General features: G+C 33.5%; 1 pseudogene; it reads right to left on the minus strand.

The window, feature by feature from the left end:
- Positions 1-520: 520 nt before the first annotated feature.
- The window catches only part of LOC111151908, a 51692-nt pseudogene continuing 32577 nt past the window's right edge, over positions 521-19635 (minus strand).

Below are 19635 nucleotides of genomic sequence, written 5' to 3' on the forward strand. Positions count from 1 at the left end.
ATTTTTCCTATTATTTTGATTTTTTTTCCACTTTGTTTATAGTATTTGATGTAAATCTCATGTTTCATATTTGGATCTTGTTTTATATACAAAATCAATCAACTAAAAAATAGTTTGCTCTGGAGGAAAGCAATTTCAGAATGATGGAGATAGGACCTCTGAAAGCGCATTCCTCTATAAATACAATAACACTGGCAACAATTGTCAAAATCAACACTTTTTCAGAACTTCGGAAATGAACCAAAAGCTTATAACACCCCAAGGAGAGTTTATTCAGGAAAAAAATGGCTGAATCTTGGTAAGAAAAGTGAGCTTGTGATGTTTTCACTTATCCTATTCTCATACTTTTCTTCTTATAGCTCTGTGGTAGCCTTGAAAACCACCAGTCTTATAAGTAAAGCACCTATGAAAAAAACAGAAACCTAGGAGTCACCAGAAATGACAAAGTAGTTTGGAGAAAACTGTCACTATTTGATGTGTCTAGCAGTTCCTTAACATGTTCCATTATCAGGATTTGTTTTCACTTGATCTGATTCTGAAATAGCTTTTGAACAGCCCCATCTTTAGGACAGTTGTTGACAACAATCAACAGCAGTTTAACATCACTGCTGACGGACATGGTGTTATGAGTTGGGGCTAAGTCTGACCAAAGTCTTAGAAGGTCTAACTGAGAAAGAGATTTCCATGGGAAACTTGACAAAGATCTGATGTATTCTTAGTGATATAAAGGGATATAAAGGTCACACACATGTGCAGTACCATACGCAGGAAAGACATGAGAAGAAGGGCCAATTTCTCACCTGTGGTTGTGCAAGCAGAAAGTGAAGTCTAAGTTAGAATTATAAATTTCCTGCTGGAGCATTAAAAGCATTACCCAGAGCATTAGAGTTCCTAGGCAAAGACTGGTTGAAGTGTTTAAAGATATCTTTGTCTGACCACTGAAACATTATGGTCATTATCTGACCACTGAGTTAATGAAGCAGAAACTTCAGTGGCTGCACTTGCCAAAGAATACAAGCTATGAAGAATTAGTCCGGGAAAAATGCTAAACAAACAATCATCATCAAGAACTCCTGCAATGGCAACAACCACAAATACAAACAAATTAGGTAAAATCTGATTTCCAGGGATACCATATTCTATTATTTAAAATGTCTAGTTGTTAATGAAAAAGTAATGAGGCACATAAAGAAATAAGAAATTATGGACTATACACAGCAAATTAAAAAAAAAAAAGTGCCAAAGAAAACTGTTTCTGTGGAAGCCCACATATAGAACTTATAAAAGATTTTAAATGCACTATTATAAATATGTTCAAAGAATTAAAGAAAACATATAAAAAAATTAGAGTATGAGAATAATGTCTCAACAAATACAGAATAGTAATAAAGATATAAAACTAAAAGAAAGAATAACATAGAATTTTTGGAATTAAAAGTAATGAAATTACTGGAATTAAAAGAAATGAAAAATTCACTAGAAGAACTCACCAGCATATCTGAACTGGAAGAAGAAAGAATCATCTAACATAAAGATAACTTGAGATTATCCAGTTGGACACAGAAATAAAAAGTGACAAAAGCCAATGAACAGAATATCAGAGACCTGCAGATACTATCAAGCATGCCAACATGTACAATGAGAGTCTCAAAAGAGAGAAGAAAGAGAAAGAGGCAGAAAGTTTGTTTGAAAAAATTACAGCCACTAAATTTCAAATTTAGTGAACATAATTAATCTGCACATCCACAAATCTTAACAAACTCCAACTGGGATAAACTCAAAGAATTTGTACACCTAATCACATCAGAGTTGACCCGTCAAAAACTAAAGGAAGAAAATCTCCAAAGAAGCAGGAGAAAGTGACTCCTAAAGTATAAGGGACACTTTTTTCAGAACTTACAGCGACCAAAAGTAGATGGATGGCATAGCCAAAGTACTGAAGACTGTACACCAAGAATTCTGTATCTGGCAATACTATCCTTCAAATATGAAGGAGAAATTAAGCTATTTTCAGTTCAATAACAAATGAGAAAAATTGTCACTAGCAGAAATTTTCTATAATAAAGAGAGTCATTCAGTCTGAATTAAACAAACAAACAAACAAGAACAGTAAACCATAATTCAAATCTGTATCAAAAGAGCACTGGTCAAGGTAACTACGTAGGTACCTATTAAAAAAAGTATGAATATTTTTTTTGTGATTCTCTTTTCCCCCTAATATAAAAAGCAATTATATAAAGCAATAAATATAAAATTGAGTTAATGGCTTTATAATGTATAAAAATGTAATTTGTATGACAATAATAGCATAAAAAGGGTGGAGCAGAGCTATACTTTTTTATATCTTATATTTTTTATACTATTGAAATTAAGTTGGAATTAATTCAAACTAGATTGCTTTAAGATGAAAGCAATATAAAAATTTTAAATGGTATGGTAAAGTTAGAAAGTAGTCCACAAGACCACCCTCACTCTAACATGAATTTGCAAATTCAGGGATTCCTAAGACTACTCTCAGAGCTGATCATTAAACTAGAAAGATTCAAAGAACTCACTCTGCTGTTAGACTCACTGTTAAAGTTTATTACAGTGAAATAATATAGATTAAATTTAGCCAAGGAAAGAGACACATTGGGCAAAGTCGTGGACAGTTACGGAGGCAGAGCCTCCAGTTGTCCTCTCCCAGTAGTCATGGAGAGTGTTGACTCCTCCTGGCAGTGATGTTAATATACATGGATCACTGCCAACCAGGGAAGATCACCAGTCTAGGTGCGTAGAGTTTTTATTGGTGCTTTATCATGTAGATATGGCTGACCACATGTATGGTTGCTCTTACCCTCCAGAGATCCAGAGATCGAGCTGTACTTCATGACCCAAAATAAAATAAATCACACTGTTGCTATTTGCTGTGGCTCAAAGACCCCATAGAAGCAAAGAAACTCATCCGACAAGGTATTCCAAGGGCTTAGATACTATGTCTCAGGAATAGGGCAAAGGTCAGATCTTTCTTTGGGGAAAGATCATTCGTTCTCATACAGACATACTATAAAGCATCTATTTAACACAAACGAAGGGAGATATGGAGGAACCGATGAACAAAAATGGTATATAGCATATAGACAACATATAGCAAATAATGTAAAACAATCTTTTCGGTAATCAAATGTAAATGGAGTAAACACTCCAATTAAACGCTGGAGATTAGCAGAAAGATTAAAACACCATTATCCAACTATGCTGTCCTCCAGAGACAAACTTTATATTCAAAGACACACAGATGGAATGAGTAGTAAGTAATAAGATGAACAAAAATATACCATGCAAACAGTAATTGGAGGAGGGATGGCATGGCTATATTAATATCAAACCTTACTAGTAAAATAAACTTCACAAAAAAATTGTTACTAGAGAGGAGGAAGGTCCTCTTATCGTGACAAAAGAGTCAAATCTTCAGGAAAACATAACAATAACAAACATATATGCTTCTAAATGTGTTCATGTAATTTAGTCCAGTCAATGACTTGTTAATGGAAGTAACAAGAGTTATTCCCAGGCAATACTTTTAGATATTGGTGTAAGAGTCTCCAGACATCTCACTTTTCTTTGTGTTAAAGAGGCCATCAGAGTTCAAGATAGTGGCTGCTCTATTATTCTGGGTCTAGAAGGATACATTAGAATTTGGCGACTCTGGTATTTTCTCCTTTTATCTGTATGAAATTGAACATTAAACATCTCAGAGCTTCAATTTCCTTGACTTTAAAATATGGATACTAATGTTTGAATATCTATTTAAAATAAGTACCAGTTTCTTAGAAAACTCTGTAGCCACATTTTCCCACTCTGTAACCATGTTTTCCCCAACCTCTGTTGGAAATTCCTGTAATTTTTGTCAACGTATAGCAAGGTGGAAGTATAAATCCTCAACTTCCCTACATCTCAGTTTTAGTTATCTTACTTTAAGTCTACATTTCAAGTGCCTGGATACCTCAGGAAAAAAAACTTTTGCAAGTGCCAGAATGCACCAGCACATTGTTTTGTGTGTCCTAGCTCATTAATTTTTTAAAAAATTCAATGGTATATATTATTTGTCTACCTAATGCAGGAGAGTATAAAAGACCTTGGGGATGCAAAGCTTCTATCCGTACCTGGAAAGATTCACTTAAAGGAAAGCATAGGTCACAAAAATAATAGAACTTGGTATCCTCACACTGTGATAGAGGTAAGCAATATGTTCAACTTCCTACAGGAAGTGAATGTCTAAAGTGCTCTGTGGTTCTAAATCAAGCTAATATACTGCTAAATAAAATATGTTCTTTCTTTCTCCCATGTATCTTCATTATGAGAAATAAAAAATGTGGGTAAAGTTATTTTTTTTTTACATGACAGAAAGTTGGCAAATGTTAAGAATGATTAAATTTAATTATTATTGTGAATGCCTTAGTATTATGTCCTAATGATGTTTTGCTGAGTAATAAAATACATGCACATTTTATCAAAAAAATTAAGTGCTCTGGGTGTATTCTACATAAAGACATGGAGATCAATAAAATGGTGATTTCAGAGAAGGACCAAAAAATGAAAGGACCGAGTGTAAGCTAAATACTGGATATGTGACAGACTGGTGAAAACTGATGCTAAATATGTTCTTAAGATCCTATAGCATACAGACTTCATACTTAAGGCAATGGAGTAAAAGATTTTAACAGTGAGAATGACATGGCTAGATTTACATTTAGAAAAATCACTTATGCATATGGAATATACTCAATGGTATTGAAAAAAATCACTACAATAACAGACTACAGGACAGTAAGCTTAGATCTGTCACTCCAGTCATGCGTGCAACCATTCATTTATTCACTCATATATATATATATATATTCCAAACATGTTTTTATCTCCTCTGATGAGTAGGTCAATGTAACTCATGATGAAGGTGCAATAAAAAAACAAGCGTTCATTTTCTCCCCATTCCTCCACTTCTTTCTCTCCTTCCCTCTCTCTCTCTCATGAGCTTACTGAGAAGTGTCTCTGACTGACTATAAACAAAGATAAAAAAATAATCTAGTAGACAAATATAATATGTTTATGTACCCATCATTATAAAAACATGTAATTTGCTAAAATTATATAAGAAATTATGATGGCTTGAAATTGATTTCTAGTAGTAGTAGTAGAGGCACATGAATATATTGGAGGAGTACTTCAGAAGTAGTTTTGTGATATGGGGACAGATTGGAAATAAGAATACAGACACAACAGACTATATTATATGATTCCACTTATATGAAATGACCAAAACAGGAAAATATATAGAAAGATTAATAATTTTCCAGTGGCGAGGAGGGAGGAGAACATAAAGGGTGACTGCTAATGGGCATAGGATTTCTCTTTGGGATGATTATTCTAAATTTAGATGGTGGTGATGATTCACAACTTTATGATTATATGAAATACAAGAATTGTATACTTTAAAAAGGTAAACTTTATGATATGTGAATTATGTTTCACTGAAAACAGTTATAAAAAATAGAATACTTAAATATTGCTATTCTTTAAATATAACATTTTAGGGACAAGTGTAATTATTATATATGTTTGCTGATTTTTCAGTAATATCACCAAATAGTTCATAAGAAAAAAGCTCTCTGGTTCTTAAATATAATTTTACTGTAAGTTGTCCTTTTTCAAAGCAATGTCTTCAAATGGATTTATGGACTTTTGTGATTTGTCCTTATAAACAATATTTTATTTGCTTTAAGAAAAATATAAGTATATAAATCACCAAAGCTAGATTTAAATTGGGCAATTGTTGTGCAAATATCTTAGGCCATTCTATAGTGTTCTATATAGTAATATTTTACCCACAATATAAGTCTTTCAAACTATGAGCAACTCTTTTGTTAGATTTATGCTAATAATATTGAGTTTGAGTTTTCTTCCAAAAAATGAGAGATTTAGATTTTCTACTAGCCTCAAAAGCTATTTTCAAAGAAAGTGATATTTTTGTTTATATGCTTCAGTAACTTTAAATAAAGGCAGTGGGGAATTTAAAGTGCTGGATAAAACTCAGCAAGAAATAGAAATAAAATACTAGCCATATGAAAGCACTGCAAGAGAATCCAGGAGGATATAATTATTACCAACATTATTATAGTAGGTGGGTTATATTAGTGAGTGGTTAACATCAGATGGTAGGAAAATCAATGAAGCTACAGGATCACAAATCATTAGAAAAAAACATATTATCTGCACCAGTTATTCTTTATGTGTTTTTTATTTGAAGTACTGAAATGAGATTTGAATCAGCCTATTTCACAGGTGCCAATTTTGCCTTTATATAATATTTATACCCTTAATTTTCTGTAAGGAAGAAAGTTAAAAATTCACTTAAATTACATATGAAATCCTTATTTCTGTAAATGTTGTGTATTTGTTTTAAATGCAGTTTTTATACTTTTTTATTCATAGTGAAATAATATAGCTACCTTGTTTTGAAATGTAGAAACAAGGATATAAATATAGAATATTCACATAATAAAGAATGGGCCTAGGTATTATTAACTGCTATAAGAACTATCCTTTCACTATCCACTTTCCATTTTATATCTGACAATAGGACAATATATGTGAAATGATGATAGTTTTCTGTCACTGGGCAACAGGTAGTGAATGTTAAAGAGAATGCGGACAAAAGAGTTGAATCACATTTCCCCCAGCTTACTACCTGAGGTAGTTCCAAGCTTTAGAGAAAAAAAGAATGGGGAAAGAGGAACAGAGACTCAGAGACCCATAAACAGCTTCAAGTTCATCAACCCCATGAAATGGAAAACGAAGGAGAGGAGAGACAGAAGAGAGGTAACATTTTTTTTCCACCTTAAATATATACAATGTTCTTTTGTCAATCATACATCAATAAAGCTGGAACAAATTAGCATTTTGCAAAGGATAGGCCAGGGTAGAAATAATACTGAAATCAGGATTCCACCTCTTAATACCATCACATTGGGGTTAGGATTTCAACATATGAATTTTGGGGGGACATAGACATGCAATCTATAACATGTCTTATGCAGTCTGTACAAGTTTTTGGATAAGAGTAGCATTGTGATGAAAGACAAAAAATAAAAAATTCTTTAAAGAACTTGGCATTTTAGACTTCCCTTGGGAGTACAATGGGAAAGTCAAAATCAGAAACATGCGGATATGTCAGGTCTTCAGGACCTCCAAAAGGGAGCTTCTGAATGGATCAACAAAGTCTTCTCTGTCTTTTCAAAGCTGAAAAAGTGCAAGGGAACACAAAGTAGAGAGGAAAGATGATTCCTCTGAGTAACTGCTCAGAGAACATGGCTGATATTATATCATGGGGCAGAGGCTGATTCCCTTTCTAGCACTTTTAAGAGTACAAACGTTTAGTATATTCCAACTTATCTCCTCCAAGATAGGAGGCACATAGCTGCTCTGTGGTGAAGGAGGACAGCTCTTCAGATGATTGCTTACACTATAGATGTTGGCTATGATAAGGTCACATATGGGCTCCAGGTTGTCATCAAGTCTTCCAGCTTTTTCTCATGGCTTCAACTTTCTTCTTGCTTTCCATCATGTCATATTCATTTATATTTTTCTTTTAAAAATTTTTTCAAGTAAACTCTACACCCAATGTGGGGCACAAACTTATGACCCTGAGATCTAGAGTTGAATGCTCTACCAACTGAGTCAGCTAGGCACCCCAGTTATCACTGATATTTTTCTACTTGGTAATAGGACAATGATATATTTTACTGATGGTGATTTATTTGTTAATATCTCATTATGAGTACTAGAAGCTGTATGTTTGGGTAAACAATTTTATTCAGATTTATATTAACACTATAGACTGAGATAAATTTATCATGAGAAATGATAAAAGCAGCATCTGATTGGTGTTATTTAATTGAGTCATAATGTAACAGAAACCAAACATTCTATTATTTCAGCACTTGGGGCCTAGACAAGATTGGTCCATTATAATGATTTCACTTCATAGAAGAATATGTCATTTAGTTCAACTATAATTCTGTTCCTAGCATAAAAACATTGTCATATCATTTGAGGTGTTACTCTGTGATTTTGAGGTCAAAGAGAGAAAGATCACCTTGGACTTTAGACAAAATGCAAAGCTGTATTCCCCTGCTGTCTTGGCAGAATTGCAAAATATGCACTTGCTTTCATTGTGATGCACAACCTACTAGCAGCATTCAGAGATAAGTACATTCAGACCCCACCTGCATCCAATCTTCAAAAGCTCCTGATATTTACCAGAAGAACCTGTCATTTACCTAATGAAGAAGTGGCTTATGTCAGTTTGTGACAGCCAATTACAAATATGTAAACAATCATAGGAAGTGTTTAACTTGACAGTAAATATCCCTGCTTTCTACTTCAGGATTTCACAATAGACAAAAAAGAAAATGATCGGGATTGTATCTATTTACCCCATCTGGTGTAAATATGAATAGGCTAGGCAGCACAATAATCATCACGAAGAGCTCATTACCTATCATAATCATAATCATAAGTGTTGGTAAATAAGAGAAAAAATAAAAGAGGAAACATAACAGATTCAGTGGGAAGACTTTTGGTTCCAACTGTGATGGAGTACCAGGGACTGCACTGTCTCATATTTCACTAGAAAACTGAATAGAATGTGTGAAATAATGATTTTCTCATGTGTGACAACATGTCAGATAGGGCTTTGATCTCTGAGGTAAGGGAAACAGCAGAGGTAAACCTTGTGCATGCAGGGAAATGCAGATGAAATCCAGAAATCTCATTCTGTTGATGAATCAGTACCAGAATTCACATAGCCTAGTGCAGCTATAATTTGGGTGGCAAAATACTAGGAAAAGGAGAGCTACACAGAGGACCTGCTCAAGTTTTAGCTGAGTACTGATATGAGCATAAAAGGCAATTACATAAAATCATGGAAAGAATCATTTGAAGTAGTATACTGATCAATTCCTTGAGCTCACACAGGGCTGAGAAGAATTTATCTTCTCATCAGCTATAACAGAAAGACCTCCTAACCCACAGAACATGCATGGCCTGAAAAGATTACTGAATTAATAATGGAGCTTAATTATCTACACAGCGGTAGCTGCTGTGTGCCCACTCTAACAAATCTTAAAACAAGCCTTGAAGGGATCCAACTGATCCAGATAACTTAATTGCATTCCAGGCAAAAATCCAACACTATTTAAAGGAATACAACAAAATCCATCACCCAAATATAAGATTCAAAATGTTTAGCACTGACCATCAATTACCAGGTGTATCAGTTAGTCAGTGTTCCACCAGAGGAGTAGAACCAGTAGGAAATCAGTCAGTATAATCTATATTATTATAGAACATATAATATACATATATATCATTATATAATATATATGCATTTAATTAATATGTTTATATATGTAATAAATATATTTTTATAAGGGGATTCAATTATACAATTATGGGATCTGGCTAAGCAATTTCTGCAAGTTTGTCTCTATACGTAATGCTGGAACCCCAAATTCCACAGGCAGGCAGTCAGAAAAGGAAGATCATATGCACTCCAGAACCTTGAGATCACAGCTGGGATCCCATGAGATCAGAAGGACAATTGTCCCATTCTTATTGCTTCTGACCGTGGTGACAAGGCCAAGCACCATCTTGATATTGGCCAGGAGTCAAAGAAACTGAAGGACTCACTATCCAAGGGGGAAGGGAAAGTAACTGAAGACCCAGCTGCTGCTTTACACTAACAGAGCAAGTCAGTAGATCACTAACAACATGTATGTGCCACCAAATTTGGTTTTTGCCTCCCTTTTTCCCCTCCAACTCCAAAATCTGTATGATTTCTCTACCACTGCATAACATTATTACCACAAACGTAGTGGCTTAAAACAACCCATTTATTTCATTACTGTTTATCTGAGTCAGGCATCCAGATTTGACTTATCTGAGTTCCCTGAAGGGTTGCAATCAAGGGGCTTTGTGTACAGTGTTAAGGCAGTGGTCTAGTTTCATTTTTGGGGGGATGTGGCCAGTGTATATTCTTGGGTCCTTTGTAGTAAGTTAATATATGTGTGGGTTTATTTCTGGGCTCTATTCTGTTACACTGATGTGTGTGTGTGTGTGTGTGTGTGCATGTGTGTGTGTGTTTACCCCAATACCACACTATTTTGTTTATTATAGATTTATAATATAGTTTGAAATCAGGAAGCATGATGTCTCCAGCTTTGTTATTCTTTCTCAAGACTGCCTTGGCCATTCAGGGTCTTCTCTGGTTCCAAAAAAAGGTCATTTTTAAAATATGAAAAAGATCTAACACAAGTTTTAGAATTTTTAGTCCAAAAATTTATTTGAAATACATTTGCCATTTCACATTAAATTCCATTTCTAAGATAACAGAATCTTAGATTATTAGCAATACTAAAAAAACTCTTTAGGAGACTATCATGTCCACTGATACATGCCAAATTAATATATCCATTGTCCCTCTATTGTCACAAAATTTTTTCTTCAAGATATAAAAAACTGATGGCTGCTTTTAATTTTTAGTTTTGATAGCACTATACCTCCTATTTTTCTAAATATGATGCAATTATTTCTTCTTTTAGTAAATAAGTGAGAACTAAAGATATTAATCATTTGCCCATGTCACAGGTTTGAGAAAAGAAACATTCAAATAAATCTGTATGACACTGAATCTTGTGCTTTTTCCCCAACACTGTTTTGCATCACTGCTACGTCTACAAAAGGAAAACAACTATATAATTATGCACCCCAAAGATAATTACCTGCATGCTATACCAGTATAAATACTTAATATTTCCAATTAATTTTGGTGCAACAAATACTTATGGAATGTCCACAATGTTCAGGTATTACGCTAATTACTCTATTCTGCTTTTTACCTTTGACTCACTTAGAATTTTCTGGTGACCAATTTATTTTAATTGTAAAAAGACCAGAATCGTAAGACACCTTGAAAAGTTAACTCACCATCCTCTGAAATAATTTAGTAATTCACTGCTTAGTGGAATATCTTAACAAGAAAAATATGATCAAATAAATAATAAAACAAGACACCATGTGTGTTGCATTTTCCCTAGTGATAATTTCTAATATTTTAAGTTTTCAATTTTTAAAAAATTTCTTATTCTGATTATCCTTTTGGTGACATAAGATAATAAAGGGGGAAACTGAGGCTCAGTGTTAAATGTGATTTGCTACCAGTCAATACACTGTAATGGTTGGCTGAGTAGAAATAAAAATCCAGAATCCATGAGTCTCAAACTAATGTAACTTTAACAATTACAGAGTTGATTTTTTAGGGAAATTATGTATTCATACTATACTCAGGATCATAGCAGCCTTATCCATAATAGCCAAGAGGTGAAAGCAACCTAATTGTCCACTGACAGATGGATGAACAACAACAAAAGGGTTATATACATACAATAGAATATTATTCAGTAAAAAAGGAAAGAAATTCTGTACATGCTATAACATGGGTGAACCTTAAGGAAATTATGCTAAGTGAAGTAAGTCGGTCATCAAAAGATAAATATTACCTATATCTTTTTTAAAACACAGAATTTAATAATATTATTTGAATGAGAAAGAAAAATTGCATTTCATTGAGTGATTCCTATGTGCCTGAGATTGTTTAATAAATTGAAAAAAAACTACAAAATTTTAGTGTGATAAGGACTGAGATATTAGATATCAATATTCCCCATTTTACATATTAGGGATTTTAGGGTCAGAAATTTAGTATTTTGCCCAAGATTATATATCTAGTGACAACTTATTGAGAATTTACCATGGGAGAGCATATTTGCTAAATGCCTTATATGTTATTTAATGCTCACCACCATTTAATGATTTAGTTAGTTTTATTCACTTCATTTTATACCTGAGAAAATGGACACTTCAATTAGCAATGATCACACCTCGGATAAACCTCATTGGCTATGCTACTGCCACTAAAGACTTCAGAAGGTTAAGTAAAGGTTAGTCACTCGCAAACAGGAGAGAGTGGAAAGAACATTCATCTTACTCAAAGCCTGGGCTCTGAAACTAGTACTTTATACTGTCTCTTTCAGCTTGTTTCTACATCAATATCTTCTTTTCTGTACTTGACCAGTAGTTGAAAACACATATTTTATTTAACTATTTAAACGATTACATTACATTTGAATGTCTTATCCTCCTGAATAGTTACTCTGGCACCATGCCCTGTTTTAATAGGTTATTTTAGAAAAAGAATTGCGTATCTGACAATAGTTGTACGTTGGCACTATTTTTTTTATATGAAACAAAGATAACAAGGAATATAACAGATTAAAACATTGCATCTACCCGTAATATATTTGAGATTAATGAAAATTGATCAAAATTGGTAATAATTATTGCAAAAACTTTTAAATAACTTTTCATTTGCAAGAACACATATGTATGTGTGGGTATGCACATGTGTGTGTTGTGTATACAATCATAATTCTTTCAACAACCCAAAGAAGCAAGGATTAACACCAACTCTGTGTTATAGATTAGAATCTGAGGCACAAAGAGCTTAAACAGACATACAGGTAGAGTCAGAATATATACCCACAAACTTTGAATCCAAAGGCTTTGCTCTTAATCATTAAGCTAATCATTTAATAGCAAAATAGCTGTCTTTTTCATATGAAATGCTGTTATGGGTTAAATGTGCCCACCTAAAATTCATATGGTAAAGTCCTAATACCCAGTAACTCAAAATGTGACCTTACTTGGAGGTAGGATCATTATGGAAGTAGTCAAGTTAAAGTGAGATTATTACAGTGGACCTTAATCTGGTATTACTGATGTCCTTATAAAAAGGAATTTGAATAAAGAGACACATACAGAGAGAAGACAATGTGAAGAGACATAGGGAGAAGACCCTCTATAAGCCAAAGAAAGAGGCTTGAAACAGATTCTCCCGCACAGACTTCCAAAGGAACCAACCCTGACAACATCTTGATGTCAGACTTCCGGCTTCCAGAACTGTGCAACAATACATTTCTGCTGTTTGAACCATGCAGTCTATGGTAGTTTATTACGACAGCCCTAGCAAAGTACTACAAAAACGATAAGAATTTCATTACATGGAATGTAATGAAATTACATTGGATTTTCCTTTAAGAACCCCAGCTCTTCAATACTTGTCTGTTATTCCAAAATTAAAATTTTGGTATAGATATTATGGGGGAAAAATAGAACCATGATAGCAATAGGTTTCACAATACCATCATTTTTTAAAAAAGATTTTGTTTATTTGTCAGAGAGATAGCACGAATAGGGGGAGAGTCAGGCAGAGCAGGCAGAGGGAGAAGCAGGCTCCCCTATGAGCAAAGAGCCTCATGTGGGACTCAATCCTAGGACCCTGGGATCATGACCTGAGCTTAAGGCAGCCACTTAACCTAGTGAGACACCCAGGTGTCCCTCATCAGACATCTTAATTGATTGTTTACATAGAGGAGTGCGTTGTATATATTATTATGTGGTTTTGGTTTCTGAGATGCTAGAACAGTCTCTTATGTGCAGGAAAATTTGTTATTATTAAGGTAACCACTAAAAAGTTGCCCATAAAATGTAATTTTAGATAAGCCACTCCTTTTTTTTTTTTTTTAATGATTCTCTTTATATTGATCACTGCACATTCTACTTGTTTAAACCAGATCTGAGGTTAAGAGTTCAAGAATCACTTACATTAAACGAAGGAGCAGAATCTCAGCCAACCACAGATTTTGAAATCTCTACATTATTTACATACTTTTTGGAAGACATTACCACCTACATTCTAGAATATGAATGCTAACATTCTATGATAGTCACTGTGGTTTGCTAGTACTCTTGTAATTTAAGAAAGTTTTTGCTCCTTTAGTGGCAAGTAAGGAAAAGAGGACTTTTTTTTTTTTCATTTTCTCTATGAGATATTGAAAATAAGCAAAATTTAAGTTATGTAAATTTATACCAATTGTAAATAATATGAAACATAAAAAGTATTTCTTCTGGTTGAAATAACTGATGCATACATTTTAAAATATAAAATTGTGTTTTGACTATAGTGTATACCCAAAAATTGGAGCTGGGCTGAGGGTTCTGAAAGAAGGAGCAATTGAGGAAAACAAAAACAAAACCTTTTTTTCTCTTCTAATAAAGCCAAGAAGACTAATTACATATTTTCATTAGTTGCTAAATTCAACACCCTTGTCTTTGTCATTACACTATTAATACAAGCATTACTGTAAGTCCATTATTATAAAATTCTCTATTTAGACTTATAAAGGAATAACTTTTTACACACAAAAATAATTTGCTTTTCTTAGATCTCCTTAGGTATCCAGTTTGTGATGGATTTAAATATTTGTTTCTAGATCATCTAGTATTTGGTAATGAGGCTGCATGTAGCAAGTTCCTGGGGTGATGGCTCTGAGGATTCCAGTGGAAGAGAGGGGGTAGAGTATAGTGTTTCAAGTGATAGTTACTGTTCAATACATTCATTTGAAAAGCCCAATAATGAATGCCATTCCACCAGTACACCTCACCTTCAACACTACTTCACTGAAATTAAGGCAGGTTTCACATTTTATTTTTGAAGATGGGCTAAAAACAGGAAACCTAAGGAACAAATTCTTTGAACTACTTGAGAAAAAGACACAATATTTTTGGAACATGTACAGATTTCAAAAAGAAGATAAATATACAGAAGAACTGAAGAAACAGTCTAAAGTTTCTACTGAAATATGGAGCAAAATTTTCTATAAATCTGGCAAAGGGAAGATTTGCTTCTCATTTTGTAATATCGACACAATTGTGTGAGTAATATATACTCTTGAAAATCTATAAATACAGGAATTTCCATCAATTCATTCATTCATTCTTACATTCATCAAATATGTACTGAAAAGCTGCTTCGTGCTAAACACTAGGAATGAGCAAGGGTTATAAGGTTGCAAACCTCATGGACTTTATAGTTTAGTAATCTATCATTAATACTAAAAGAATTAAAAGAAATTTAAATGGCCCAACGCTTTCCATATAATGTGCTTCATATGTCCTTTGATGTTACCCATAGTTCTAGCTATACTCATAAAAGAAAATGATGGTTATTTACAGTTTTAGATGAACTTAAGAGCTTTATTAACCATTACCATTTTTCTCCCTACTTGGGAGCTCTTAGTTTTCTGAAGATTTAAGTTGCCTAATTCTCTCATTACAACCTTCCATTTTCTTTGGTCTAGATTTTATCTCATTTAGAACATTTAGCAATAAAATAAATTGTGTTAATTCACTGTCTCTTTCATTATACAATGACTCATCCATAGACTATGTGTTCATTTCATGTTAGTGTTTTTCTTATTATTATTGGACTTTTGGATTTTAGAAAAGACTTTTTATTCTAGGAATTCTAAACAGATACAATTTTCCAAAGTACAAGATAGAACCAAAAATAGCAGGGCAAGTGCACACACACACAAAAAAAATGTATTGTGGGCCAATGGGAGTAAGCAGACAACAATTCCTCATAGCACTTCTGACTTTGCAACCTAATTATGCAGGGAAACTAAATTAGACATAAGACTGAAATCACTGGACACGTGCTATGTAAGAAGAGTTCTTCACTCAGAGTAAAACTAATTACTGACTGGATATTTTTTGGTATTTTTCCTGAAGTCAACACTGTCTAACATTGTTTATTGCTATTATCTTTTGGAATTTTGTATGTATTCATTTTTCTAAAGGGTTTCATCTTGTAATAAGAACATTTTCTTGCAATATCAGAAAGTAGTAGAACATAAAATATAATTAATATTCACATAGGAAAATTATCATTTTCTTTAATGAAACATTCTACTAGGAAGCTCTTCTCATGTTCACAATGTTTTTAGCTTTCCTTCATATTTTGTTAAAAAAATGCCTAAAATGAGGAACAAATGTATCATTATCATGACATACAAAAGATAAGAGAAATGCCTGTACGGAAAACACATGATCAATAGAATTCACACATACAGCTCTAGATTAAGTCACACAGTTGCTCCTTAGAATGTAGAGCTTTCACAATAATGAGTTCTCTACAAGCTGCCTCACAAACCAGAATCCACATTTCCCCCAAATCTGCGGTAACTGGTGTGGAAGACTGACTTTTAGATTATTCTTCTAAGTTCCTGGTGAATTTTGCCACAGGGAATTTGTTGAACATTACCTAGAGCATTATATGTTCTAGGAATAGGTCAACCCAATAACCAAGTTACTTTAATAACTTTGAAATTTAAAGCAAAGGAGTTGGGGGGTGCCTGGGTGGCTCAGGGGGCCTTTGGCTCAGGTCATGATCTCAGGGTCCTGGGATTGAGCCCCACATCTGGCTCTCTGCTCGGCGGGGAGACTGCTTCCCCCCCTCTCTCTGACTGCCTCTCTGCCTACTTGTGATCTCTTTCAAATAAACAAAATCTTAAAAAAAAAAAAAAGCAAAGGAGTTGGGAATATCAGTTTCTTTAATCTGGAGTGTAATTTAGGAAAGATACCAAGTATAGACCAGCATTCCTGCTTGCTCTAGTATTCCAAGAGTAAAAATTGATGATGTTGAAGCACACATAATTTTCAGGGTAGAGTATCCCAGAGGAGGTACCCGTGTAGAGTAAAAGACCTAGAAATCAGTATAGTGATCCCCTTGAATCATTCCTTGTTTTAGTATCAAACCAAGTATTTGATATGAGTAGTATAAAAGACTACAAAGCCAGGAAGAACAAATACCAAGAACAGAAAAATTACATGAGCACAGTAAGAATACTCACAGTTCATAAAAAGTTAGGAAATGTTCAAATTCTAACTAGATACAATGGAGTGAGCACACTGAATAGGTCAGAACAACTTCATGTTAGAAATCTTTAGAGCTAGATTCACCCTAGAGAGGCTTAAAATAAGACTCAAAAAGAAAACAAAACAGAGCAAAACAACTGTCACCCATCTTTAGTTGGGTGTTTTTTTACCTTCATGTATTTGTGGTCTTTCCAAGTTTTTCCTGTAGCTGACCTCAAGTTTCATAGCTTTGTATTCTATACATACCATGCATGTATTCATACCATGCATGGTATGGTCTTGATCTTTTTATACTTCTGGAGGGCTGATTTGTGACTCAACATGTGATCTATTCTGGAGAATGTTCCATGTATACTTGAAAAGAACTGGACAAACTAGACTTTAAAACAAAGGTTGTAAAAAGTGACAAAAAGGGGTATTATATAATCAAAAAGGCAACAAATCCAACAAAAAGATATAACAATTATAAATATTTACACACCCAACATGGGAACACCCAAATATATAAAGCAATTAATAACAACCATAAAGGAACTAATTGATAATAACACAATAATATTAGGGGACTTTAACACCCCCACTTACCCCAATGCATAGATCATCTAAGCAGTAAATCAACAAGGGGAAACAATGGCTTTGAATGACACACTGGACCAGATAGACTTAACAGATACATTCAGAACATTCCAAGCCAAAACAGCAGAATACAAGTGCACATGGAACATTCTGCAATATAGATCATATATTAGGTCAAAAAACAGGCCTCCACAAATACAGAAAGATTGAAATCATATCATGCACCTTTTCTGACCACACTATGAAACCTGAAGTCAACCACAAGAAAAATTATAGAATCATAAATATATGGAGGTTAAATAATATGCTACTAAACAATGTTAAGGTCAACCAGGAAGTCAAAGAAGAAATAAATAACATATGTAAACAAATGAAAATGATAACATAGTGGTCCAAAACCTTTGAAATGCAGCAAAATCAGTCCTAAGGGGGAAGCAATACAAGCCTACTTATAAACAACCTAAACTTACACCTAAAGAAGATGGAAAAGGAAAATAAATGAAGCCTAAGGCAGCAGAAGGAAGGAAATAATAAAGATTAGAGCAGAAATAAATGGAGAAACTAAAAAACAAAAACAAAAACAAAACAAAACAAAAACCAAAAAAGCCAAACAAAAAAAACACAGATCAATGAAACCAGGAGTTGATTCTTTGGAACATTAATAAAACTGATAAATCCCTAATCAGACTTAACAAAAAGAAAAGATAGAGGATCCAAATAAATAAAACTACATAATGAGAGGGGAGAAATAACAGCTAACACCACAGAAACAGAAACAATTATAAGAGAATATTAGGAAAAGCTATATGCCAACAAATTTGATATCCCAGAGAAATAAATTCCTAGAAACATATAAATGACCAAAACTGCAACAAGAAAAAATAGAAAACTTGAACAGACCCATATCCAGTAGATACACTGAATCAGTAATAAAAAAAATCCCAAAAAACAAAAGTCCACGACCAGATGGCTTCCCAGGGGACTTCTACCAAACAATTAAAGAAGTTTAATACTTATTCTTTTCAAACTATCCCCAAAAAACAGAAAAAGAAAGAAAACTTCCAAATCTATTCTATGAGGCTAGCATTACCCTGATACCTAAACTAGATAAGACTTCACTAAAAAGAGAACCAGGCCAGTATCTCTGATGAACATAGATGCAATAAACACTAGCAAACCAAATCCAACAATACATTTAAAAAATCATTTAACACAATAAAATGGGATTTGTGCCTGGGTTGAAGGATAGTTCAATATTCATAAGTCAATCAACATGATACACTACATTAATAAAATAAAGGATAAGAACCAGATGGTCAGTTCAATAGGTGCAGAAAAGCATTTGACAAAGTATAACACCCATTCATGATAAAAACCCTCAACAAAGTAGGCTTAGAGGGAACATAACATAATAAAGGGCATCTATGAAAAATGCACAGCTAATATCATTCTTGATGGGGAAAAACTGAGACCTTTTCCTCTAGAATCAGGAAAATAGAGGAATGTCCACTCTCACCATTGTTATTTAACATAGTACTGGAAGTCCTAGACTCAGCAATCAGAAAACAAAAAGCAATAAAAAGCATACAAATTGGCAAGAAGAAGTAAAAATTTTTCTACTTGCAGATGACATGATATTCTATATAGAAAATCTGAAAGACTCCACCAAAAACTGTTAGAACTGATAAACGAATTCAAAAAAGTCACAGGATACAAACTCAATGTACAGAAATGTGTTGCATTTCTATACACCAATAATGAAGCAGCAGAAAGAGTAATTAAGGAATCAATCCCATTTATAGTTGCACCAAAAACAGTAAGATACCTAGGAATAAACCTACCAAAGAGGTGAAAAACCTGTACTCTGAAAAGTATGAAATACTGATGAAAGAAATTGAAGATGACACAAAGAAATGGAAAGACAATCCATGCTCATGGATTGGAAGAACAAATATTTTTAAAATGTCTATACTTTCCAAAGCAATCTACATATTTAATGCAGTCTCTATCAAAATACCACAAGCATTTTTCACAGAGCTAGCACAAACAATCCTAAAATTTGTGTGGAACCATAAAAGACCATTTCTTATACATGCTTATAATTCTATGAAAGATAGATTTTACTATCTTTCTTTCAATAAAATAATTATTTTGGGGAAAATATATAACTATTAAATTGGCTTT

This window comes from Enhydra lutris, unplaced genomic scaffold (assembly GCF_002288905.1).
Source record: "Enhydra lutris kenyoni isolate GAN:26980312 unplaced genomic scaffold, ASM228890v2 scaffoldscaffold27, whole genome shotgun sequence".
In the NCBI taxonomy this organism is placed as follows: Eukaryota; Metazoa; Chordata; class Mammalia; order Carnivora; family Mustelidae; genus Enhydra; species Enhydra lutris.